This window comes from Spodoptera frugiperda, chromosome 9 (genome assembly GCF_023101765.2).
Source record: "Spodoptera frugiperda isolate SF20-4 chromosome 9, AGI-APGP_CSIRO_Sfru_2.0, whole genome shotgun sequence".
Classification (NCBI taxonomy): domain Eukaryota; kingdom Metazoa; phylum Arthropoda; class Insecta; order Lepidoptera; family Noctuidae; genus Spodoptera; species Spodoptera frugiperda.
Genome location: NC_064220.1, coordinates 6,271,317 through 6,282,427, shown reverse-complemented (window position 1 = coordinate 6,282,427; position 11,111 = coordinate 6,271,317). Strand labels below are relative to the sequence as shown.

Below are 11,111 nucleotides of genomic sequence, written 5' to 3'. Positions count from 1 at the left end.
GCCGACTACCGAGACAGTGCGTATTAGTATTTTAAATTAGGTAATGAAGTAATTTCAGCTGTAAAAAATGTGAAAGGTAAACTGGTAAAAAGTGGGTGAAAAGTGGTGGGATGCACAGTGCACACCACCCCTTGGAAGGGGGAGGGGGTGCATGTAAATTATTGTTCTCATTGGGATTGGGTCAAATGCCAAACGCTCTTTCACGCAAAAATAGTGATGTCCACAGCTGTTTTTTATCGATACCATTTCGTATTTGTTTACAAACCCCCTTGTGAAGTCAAAGTCAAATTATTTATTCTAATTAAACTATAAATAGATAATTTTTAAACTTCAACAAATAAAGAAATAAATAATAGTCTGTCAGTTTGTCCGTCAGTGAAGCTAGGTGTTCGTGAACTTTGAAGAGACTGAGGCCTCTGAGTTTGTTTTAGTGTAGTCAGATGAGGAATGCTGGCTTTATCTAGCTCAGTTTTAAAATACTGCTGCTAATATAAAAGACTGCCTCGTTGACCGAGTGGTTGCAAGTGCGACTGCCGGGCAAGGGGTCTCGGGTTCGATTCCCGGGTCGGGCGAAGTATTACTGGGCTATTTTCGGTTTTTCGAAAATTTCTCAGTGGTAGCACGGAGTCTGGAAATGTGCCCGGTATATGGCAATAGGCTTACCCCCTATTACATGGGACTTACAATATAAATTGTGAAAAGTGGGTGTACACAGTGGCATTACGTGCCATAATTTGCACCTCTGCCTACCCCTTCAGGGATTAAAGGCGTGACGATATGTATGTATGTAGTTTTAAAATATAATCGCATCGCGCAATAATGATATTTTTAACAGCGTCACGCATTATATCCCCGAAGGGGCAGGCAGAGGTGCACGTTACAACACGTAATACCGCTATACAATGTACTTTTCATCATTTGTGTTATAAGTCCCATGTAACAAAATAAATTATATTTATAAACTAAACTTAGGCTGAATAAGGTATCGAACCAAATACATTTTGACTAAATTGACCAATCATGCATGCTATTTTTTAATCTTTCCTATATTTTATCGACATTATCGATATCTATTATTTTAAGTACATCACTACGTTACCGAACGTAGTTAATCGTTGAATGCGCCACACTAATTTTGCATTTTTTTATTCGATTCTAAAAATAACCGAGTTTGAAACAAAAACGATAAGTCCCAAATGTTTTTTAATCCGTTGATTCTGCTATTTATTACAATATGCAGTTTACAACTACTCAGTCAAATCCAACACTTTTTTATTAAACGGTTTTATTTAGCTCACCCCGTTTGTTTTATTCTTTCTTGGGTCAAATTTAGTAATTCAAATTTCACCCTCTTCCTGTCAACCGATTAATCTGAAATTTTGTGTACACTTTGGATTTTGGTGACAATACAATTATATTTATTCATTATCATTATAAATTCAAGATGGCCGCCGCTACAAAATGGCGGATAATTTAGGTTTTATTAATCCCATCAATATGGGTATCAAATGAAAGGGCTCAACAAGCAGAATACAATATACTATAAAAAAATTAAATCTAAGATGGCGGCCGCTACAAAATGGCGGATAACGTAGGTTTTATCAATCCCATCAATATGGGTATCAAATGAAAGGTCTCAACAAGTAGAATACAATTTACTATGCAAAATTGAAATCTAAGATGGCCGCCGCTACAAAATGGCGGATAATTTAGGTTTTATTAATCCCATCAATATGGGTATCAAATGAAAGGGATCACCAAGCAGAATACAATATACTATAAAAAATTTAAATCTATGATGGCGGCCGCTACAAAATGGCGGATAACGTAGGTTTTATCAATCCCATCAATATGGGTATCAAATGAAAGGTCTCAACAAGTAGAATACAATTTACTATGCAAAATTGAAATCTAAGATGGCCGCCGCTACAAAATGGCGGATAATTTAGGTTTTATTAATCCCATCAATATGGGTATCAAATGAAAGGGATCAACAAGCAGAATACAATATACTATAAAAAAATTAAATCTAAGATGGCGGCCGCTACAAAATGGCGGATAACGTAGGTTTTATCAATCCCATCAATATGGGTATCAAATGAAAGGTCTCAACAAGTAGAATACAATTTACTATGCAAAATTGAAATCTAAGATGGCCGCCGCTACCAAATGGCTGATATTTTTTTTAAACGGTTTTATTTAGCTCAACCCGTTTGTTTTATTCTTTCTTGGGTCAAATTTAGTAATTCAAATTTCACCCTCTTCCTGTCAACCGATTAATCTGAAATTTTGTGTACACTTTGGATTTTGGTGACAATACAATTATATTTATTCATTATCATTATAAATTCAAGATGGCCGCCGCTACAAAATGGCGGATAATTTAGGTTTTATTAATCCCATCAATATGGGTATCAAATGAAAGGGCTCAACAAGCAGAATACAATATACTATAAAAAAATTAAATCTAAGATGGCGGCCGCTACAAAATGGCGGATAACGTAGGTTTTATCAATCCCATCAATATGGGTATCAAATGAAAGGTCTCAACAAGTAGAATACAATTTACTATGCAAAATTGAAATCTAAGATGGCCGCCGCTACAAAATGGCGGATAATTTAGGTTTTATTAATCCCATCAATATGGGTATCAAATGAAAGGGATCAACAAGCAGAATACAATATACTATAAAAAATTTAAATCTAAGATGGCGGCCGCTACAAAATGGCGGATAACGTAGGTTTTATCAATCCCATCAATATGGGTATCAAATGAAAGGTCTCAACAAGCTCAACAAGCCGCCGCTAGAATACAATATACTATAACAAAAATACAATTAAATCTAAGATGGCGGCCGCTACAAAATGGCGGATAACGTAGGTTTTATCAATCCCATCAATATGGGTATCAAATGAAAGGTCTCAACAAGTAGAATACAATTTACTATGCAAAATTGAAATCTAAGATGGCCGCCGCTACCAAATGTCTGATAATTTTTTTTTATCAATCCCAACAATATGGGTATCAAATAAAAGGGCTTGACAAGAAGAATACAGTGCACTATACAACCTCGATATTTAAGATGGGCGCAGCCACTAAATGGCGTATGTGCTTTCATGGCCGCGGGAACGCGCCACCTCCGGGTGGGTCCCAAATAACGGCGGGAGGGGTTTCCATCGGCGTCGAGACTACGATGAAGTATCTAGGACTCGTCCTCGACAGTCGATGGAACTTCGTGGAACACTTCCGACGTTTGGCTCCTAAGTTGGAACGGACGGGGGCTGCGCTTAAGCGGCTCCTGCCAAATCTCGGGGGGCCAAATGCCTCCTGCCGGAGGTTGTACGCGGGGATCGTGCGGTCCATGGCCCTCTACGGCGCCCCTGTGTGGGCGCCGAACCTGATGCGGCGACCAGCTCGGGCGCTGCTCACTTCTCAGAGGGTCATGGCCATCCGGGTGATCCGAGGATGTCGCACGATCTCCGGAGAGGCGGTGAACCTGGCTGGCGCGCGTCTTCAGTTTGCGCGCCGACGCGTGTCGCAGGGGCGAAACTCCACTGCCACGCCAAATCAGTGCGTTGCGGGACGAGCTCCGGCGCGATCTCATGGCGGATTGGCAGCAACGACTGTCGCAACCGAAGGTTGGGCTCGCTGTCATTGCAGCGGTAAGTCCCCTCTTTGAGGAGTGGCTAGAGAGGCGCCACGGCGTCCTCACCTACCGCCTGACGCAGGTGCTTACCGGACATGGGAGTTTCGGTAGGTTCCTGTTCCTTATTGGGCGGGAGGAAACGCCCGGGTGTCATCACTGTGAGGACCGCCCGGAGGACACGGTAGAACATACGGTGGCGGTGTGCCCTGCGTGGGCTGAGCACCGCCAAGTCCTCAGGGATGTGGTCGGCGACGGCGACCTCTCGCGCCCGGCACTGGTTCAGGCCATGGTGCGGAGCGAGAGGGACTGGGATGCCGTCTCCTCCTTCTGCGAAGCAGTCATGCTAGCTAAGGAGGAGGCGGGGCGCGTGAGAGAACAAACCTCCTCACGCCCCAGCCGTCGCGAGAGACACTCTGGGCGTCGGGGATCGCGTGACGATCTCCGGCCGCCGTAAGTGCGGGTCTGCGGACGACGAGCAAGGGTAGCTCGCCGCCCGAACAGAACCAGACCCGTGCGTGCGGCGCGTCGCGTTCCGCGCGCGCCTCAAAGAGCCATCAGACCACCACAGATGGGGCCCAGTAGGGCTGATGCCTGATCCGGAGCTGCGGACTACCTAGCGGGTTTACCGGGGCTCCGGGTCGAAAAGCAGGAGAAGGAACGGGGTGGTTTTTAGTCAGTAAGAGTCTGACACTCCCTCTCGCCTTACCCAAGGCGGAAGAAGTCATTGGATGATTTTCCCCCTCAAAAAAGCCACGAAATGGCGTATAATAATAAGATTTAAATTTAGAAATTGAATCTGTAATTTAGGTACCTACTTATCTGATTAATCCAGCCTGAATCCACCACCCAAGTCAAGATTTTGTATCGTGTTGAGGACTGTGTGGCGTTAGGGTGGCTAAAAATGATACGTCGTTAGCGGTACACCACCCTAGTTAAGGTGAAAGGTTAAAACGTGCCGAGAACTGTATGGCATTAGGGTGGATAAAAATGATATGTCGTTTTCCCCTCAAGACTCAGGCGCATCTTGAGAAGAATGTTGCCTTTAATACTATCACGGGCTTCTACAATACATAAAATGCAGGGCAGCACTGTGGATCACGCAGTAATACACTTAGGTGCGAAACTGTTTGAAGAAGGTCAAGCCTACGTGGCTCTTAGTAGAGTAAGATCTTTGCAGGGACTATGTATAGAGGAGTTGGACTGCAATAAACTAACGGGCAAGAAACCTTGCAATAATGAAGCACTAAATGAATTAAACAGAATGCGAAATAAAAACTAAAAACTAGAAAATAAAAATAGGTAAAAAAACTTTTTAAGTTAAACGGTTTTATGTGAAACATACATTGCAATGTTTAAGATAAATGTACTAAAAACCAAAAAATAATAAAATAGATACAGTCGTGGGAATTATAAATATATGCATAGACTAGACTAAAATAAAACCGTGGGGCACGTCAATTGTCTACAAATTATCGACTTAATGTGCGATAGAAGAATCTTTTAATTCGTCGTTAGGCAGTTGGCAGACGGTGAGGAAATTACTTACTTACTATTTTCTTGCTCATGGATATTCCAATAGTTATACACTCCATGTAAATAAAAGAGATGTTTCAACTAGTTTATTGTTGGACATTCACACTGCTGGCTGGCGAGGAATCGTTTCACTGCTCGTAGTTTGTCTTTAATCGACAAAACATACGATAAAAGTACTACTCGCTCAACACTATGAAGCCCTAAAACTCGCTTATAATCGAGCTTGCCAACTTGTTTCCAAATTCTAGCCCTACTTATCACACGTCCATCGTTGTCGGTTGAACAACTGCCTAATTATAGTGTAACATTACAAAACAAACATTTTAATCAACGATTGTAGACAATTGACGTGCCCCACGGTTTTATTTTAGTCTAGTCTATGCATATATTTATAATTCCCACGACTGTATCTATTTTATTATTTTTTGGTTTTTAGTACATTTATCTTAAACATTGCAATGTATGTTTCACATAAAACCGTTTAACTTAAAAAGTTTTTTTACCTATTTTTATTCAAGATATTAAAAGTATAATTATACCAAGTTTCATCGTAATCGGAACTGTAGTTTTTGCGTGATACGGGAACATTCAGACAGACAGACAATTTATTTTAATCTCATTTTTGGGTTCGGTTTCAGTCTATTTATTTTTTTAAATATATAAAATGTACACAATGAATACTTCTATAGTTGTATTATATGTTTAGTATTTTTACTAGCATTTGTATAAAATTCGAATCATATATTCTTTCAGCAACATAAGTAAATATCTACAAAATACTTAGAATATTGCAAAAAGCATTCTTAAATACCAACAAACACATAGGTAATTACTTTACCGAATACATAAAAACCTGAACCATTCCAATGTCAAAGGATTTAAAAAAAAACAAACAAAATGTCGTTTATAAACTACATCTTCATATTAGCAACTGTATTAAAATTTTCTAACTCTTCTTATGCCATTTCTATATATGGGGATGTATAGTATAAAGACCAGAGGTTTTTCAGACATACATTTCCATGGATTATAGATAATATAGGGGGCGAGATATATGTTGATTATTATATGGTCGGCAGTGGAAGATACAGCGTGCCTCAAATGTGTGTTCTGAAAGAATTGAAGGCCAATACTTTCCTTCAGGCGCAGTATTTGAAGTGTGAGGCTGAAGGTATATATCATAATTATTAATTTAATTCAATTGTATATAATTATATTAGGTACTTATCTTTACCGTTTTTTGGGATTGGGTGGCCCAAACGCCTCTTGCAAAAGGCCGGTGACGTCGGGTAATTGGGCCTCCGGTAACTTCACTCACACAACGCAAACGTTGTTTCATGTCGGTTTTCTGTGAGGCCGTGGTATCACTCCGGTCGAGCCGGCCGAAGCATAGCCCTCCCACACGTAAAACATTAGATTTTTACTCACTTTAACTTACTTACTTTAATTTCGGAAGTCGGTGTTTCTCGGTATTATTTGTTTGTTACACCGACTTCCGAATTTAAAATTTTCTATCTCAATAACTACTTTATTTATTTGTATTGTCACAGTCACTTAATTAACTTTATTGTGATTTCTATGTGAGTATGAAGTTCCATTGGCCATTTCTGGTCTTCTTCATCAGTTCCACCTCTTCAAAGGTTACTTTTTGACTGTAAATGCTTCAATTCTAGATCACTATATAGTTCCCTATAATATTTGAGGAGTTCCCTCAATTTTTCTAAGATCCCATCATCAGATCCTAACTTGGGACCACCTCAGAACTATCTACTTTCGAACAAAAAAAGAATTTTGAAAATCCGTCGACAATTGACGGAGTATTCGATGAACAAACATACAAAAAAAAAAACATACAAACAGCCGAACATAGTACCTCCTCCTTTTTGTGAAGTCGGTAAAAATACTCATATACATCAAGAAGCACTGAAGAATACAGCTTGAATAGAATCTCTACACAAAGTTTCAGCTTAAAATACGTTTAAAAAAATTGGCACCAAATACTTGGTGTCGCATGGTTCTTGATTTTAAATCATCATACAAACGTATCACAACACTACAGGGGTCACTCGCTAATTACGAAACATTTCTTCTGTAAATCTGATCGCCTAGTACCTGTATCTACCTAATTTTGATGTTCGGTTTCTGGAATTTTATGTATTGGAAAAATTCATAACTTCGTTCCATGAAAACATGAGTTTAAAAACCCTTCCTGTATCGTTTGTTATGTTGTCTAGAAACCGTGCACTTGATATGTATACCCCCTTTTTGTTACACCGTGTATAACTGTTCTTTTTTATACTTATGTAATATAATTATCTATTTCAAGAAAATAAATGATCCACAGGAAAACCTAGCGAATACTGTCTATGTGACACTGGAATAGACCCGAAAAAGTTCAAACAGTGTGTAGCATCAGGTGGATCGATGGCCAGCTTCGCAGCAGCAAAATTCTCCCAACTAGGCGTGGACACCACACCCATAGTGGAAATAAGACCAAGGAGCACCGTTTTTGGAGTCGATGACAGTTGGTATCTTAAGAAAATATGCACAATTTTCGGTGAAAGCCAACCCAGAGGGTGCCTTAAGCCTTTTGTTTGTAGTGATACTGAAGTTTTTTATCCAGACAAGAAGGCGATAGCACAGTTCCATAAAACATGTATTTATGAGAAAACCAGTCCAGTGAGTCTTCAACGACTAAAACTATGATGACACCGACAAGGAACACTTTTGAACTAATTCAAAATTAACAAATGTCCACTTAAAGTTATGTCGACTATCGCCCAAATACAAAATGCTACTCAATTTTAAGTTGTACTTAAATATTGTGCTATCTCTGTCATTTTATAAAGAATTGATAGGGACAGAACTAGTTTTGAGAACGTCTTAAAATTGAGTAGCGTTTGAGTATTCGGGCATTAAGTTTATAACTGACTTGCTTTGCTTGCGTTTTCGGTGTAAAAAGTAGTTAATGTGTTATTCCAGGCTAGAGGTCTGTATATTTTTATAATAACTATCTTTGAGACATACTAAATTATATTTATATAATATTATTTTTATGAAACAAATTAAATATGTATTGTCTTTTTTACAAAATACTATGTATTATTGAATTAATAGGTAGTTAAGTACGTATATCTAAAATCTGTCGAACAATTGCAAAGAGTTTAAAGTCAAAGCATTTTATTTCAATTAATCCTAAATTAGGCACTTTTGAAACGTTAAATTGAATTGTCCGTCAGTCTGTCTGTCAGTTAAAATGTTATCTTTTTACTTTATGCAGAAATGAAACGATTTTTCATATATTTTATTGTATTAGTATTTTAATCATAACTAAACATGTATATTATGTACTAAAATATAAATAAATATCACACTTTCAAACGTATACTTTTTTTATTTAACACCATTTCTCATGGTAACCCGTTTGTTTTTGTGTCGTATATGTTCTACCTAACCTGAAACCCTGCCTACCCCACAAGAGCTATAGCGGGAAGATAAGCTGAATGTGCTCAATCACCGGTGCGGGATAACAAATCAGTATCGGAAGGTAATTGCGAACCCCGTGTTTCATGTGTTTCTGTGCTGGTAACGTGGGTTTATATGGAGCTGATGGTACTCTTTACTCTTGAAGCCAGAGTAGAACACATTTGGCATCACCCTTTCTTCTCCCGCATACGTTAGTAGCCAGTTAAATGTTTTTTTTTAATTATTACGTCACGCCTTTAATCCCCTAAGGGGTAGGCAGAGGTGCACATTATGTCATATATTGCCAACGTACACCCACATTTCACAATTTATGTTGTCCCATGTAATAGGTGGTGAGCCTATTGCCATATACCGGGCATATTTCCAGACTCCGTGATATCACTGAGAAATTTTCGAAACGAAAAAAGCCCAGTAATACTTCGCCCGATCCAGATAATTTTGTTTTTGCAAGTTGGTTATAATATACGTAATACATTTACACGTCAATCTTTGAAATAACTAGATGAGGTCGGCATTTCCTATCCGACTACTCTGAGAAGAAATGCCAAAACCATCTCAGAGGTCATAGTCTCTTATTCAGCAGATTTCTCTGATAAGTCTGATGATTTTAGATTGCGATATCCAACACGCCTGCCAAGCGTAGAGATTATGGTAAACCCCTCTTTAGTAGAGGTCCATACTCCAGCTGTCGACTGTTCAAAATTATGTACATAGATCTCTTTTGTTTTTTCTTTCACCCTTAAGGATTATCTGGCTTCCTCTGGCCTCCTCTTTTTTTATTGGGACAAGCCCGCCACAACCTCCCGTACCGCTGCAACTCCTGTAAGCCAGGATCTACAGTAGATACAACCATGAAAACACCGGAACATTGAAGTCCGGCGCGTCCCAGGGACATGAATGACTGTCTTGGATCCCGCAGCGAAATAAATCAGAAGATATTATTAGAGGAGAAGAAAAGAAAACTATAGTTTCCACTTCCCTCGGTGAATTTAATGCAGGAGACAGAATCACTTAAGCCTTAAGGCACAAAGAGACTCCACAACTGGGAAAAGCCCAGTCGCCAAGCACCACGGAAATTTGACTTAAAACTAGTGGGTCCTATGTGTGAGCTGTTATACTTGCTGGCCTCCTCTTGATAAAATGATCCATCTCGACTGAAGTCATATCACGGCCTCATAGAAAACCGGTGTACCAAGTAACCTCCATTAAAGGACCAACTGCCCAACCTCTTCAGCCAAAACGCACGGGTAACGTCTCTAGTAGTATGAGTATACGGCGCTGTTTACATAGCTTCGTATAAAGGGTATATACGGTTACATACACATTTTCCATATTTTTTTATTACATACTAGCTTCCGCCCGCGACTCCGTCCGCGTGGATGTCGGTCTTCGCGTGGATATCGGTCTTCGCGTGGATGTTTTATTTCTCCATTTTTTACCCCGTTCCTACTTCTGCTTTTCGAGCCGGAGCCCCGGTAAACCCGCTAGGTAGTCCGCAGCTCCGGATCAGGCATCAGCCGTACCGGGCCCCATCTGTGATGGTCTGATGGCTCTTTGAGGCGCGCGCGGAACGCAACGCGCCGCACGCACGGGTCTGGTTCTGGTCGGGCGGCGAGCTACCCTTGCTCACCGTCCGCAGGCCCGCACTTACGGTGGCCGGAGATCGTCGCGCGATCCCCGACGCCCGGAGTGTCTCTCGCGACGGCTGGGGCGTGAGGAGGTTTGTTCTCTTACGCGCCCCGCCTCCTCCTCCAGTTGCTATTAATTTTTTCAATATTTTCAACGTACAGAATTGACCCTTCTTCAGATTTATTATATGTATAGATAAAACTACATACCTATAACTACTATAATTAATAATACCTATACCTATAATTAATATAAGTACTTACGCCTTTAACTACTTAATATAAACTAAGTGTAATTCATGTATATCTTTGGTGTTTCTGTACCGATTTCTATGATTCTTTTTTTATTAAATTAAATAGGTAATAATGTAAACATTTTTTAATTAGGAATGAATGAGTGTTATAAACGTAAGAATAGGTAGACAAATATAATCAGAAAGCTCCGAACTGCTAAGCTATCGGGAGTTATACGTGTTATTGTGAGTCAACCATAAGAGATAGACATTTGCTGTCGTGGAATATTTTGTAAACAATTTTAAGGAGAACATTCCGTGGTACATTATTTCTGTGTATCTTTAACCATAAAGCCTGCACACGCGACCGACGCTTAAAAAATGGAGTAAGTTCTCCGGTTTTCCCAACATTTCCCTTCACTGCTCTGCTCCTATTGATCGTAGCGTGATGAAAAGTATACTATAACCTGCCCAGGAGTATGAAGAACAATTGTACCAAGTTTCGTTGAAATCTGTCGAGTGGTTTTTATGTCTATAAAGAACATACAGACAGACAGACAGACAGACAGACAGACAGACAAAAA

The 11,111-nt window shown here is 39.8% G+C and overlaps 1 long non-coding RNA gene and 1 pseudogene across 2 annotated transcripts; both read left to right on the top strand.

Moving 5' to 3' along the window:
• Window positions 1–1,129: 1,129 nt before the first annotated feature.
• Window positions 1,130–2,985, top strand: LOC126911046 (uncharacterized). 2 transcript variants are annotated; one of them, XR_007705601.1, is made up of 3 exons: window positions 1,130–1,713; window positions 1,832–2,623; window positions 2,882–2,985. It is a non-coding gene; the product is annotated as an uncharacterized LOC126911046 (long non-coding RNA). The 2 variants fall into 2 exon arrangements; XR_007705602.1 differs by lacking the exon at window positions 2,882–2,985 and having other exon boundaries at window positions 1,131–1,713; window positions 1,832–1,949; window positions 2,068–2,689.
• Window positions 2,986–6,077: 3,092 nt separating this feature from the next.
• On the top strand, window positions 6,078–7,886 carry LOC118271424 (uncharacterized; annotated as a pseudogene).
• The last annotated feature ends 3,225 nt before the right edge of the window (window positions 7,887–11,111 follow it).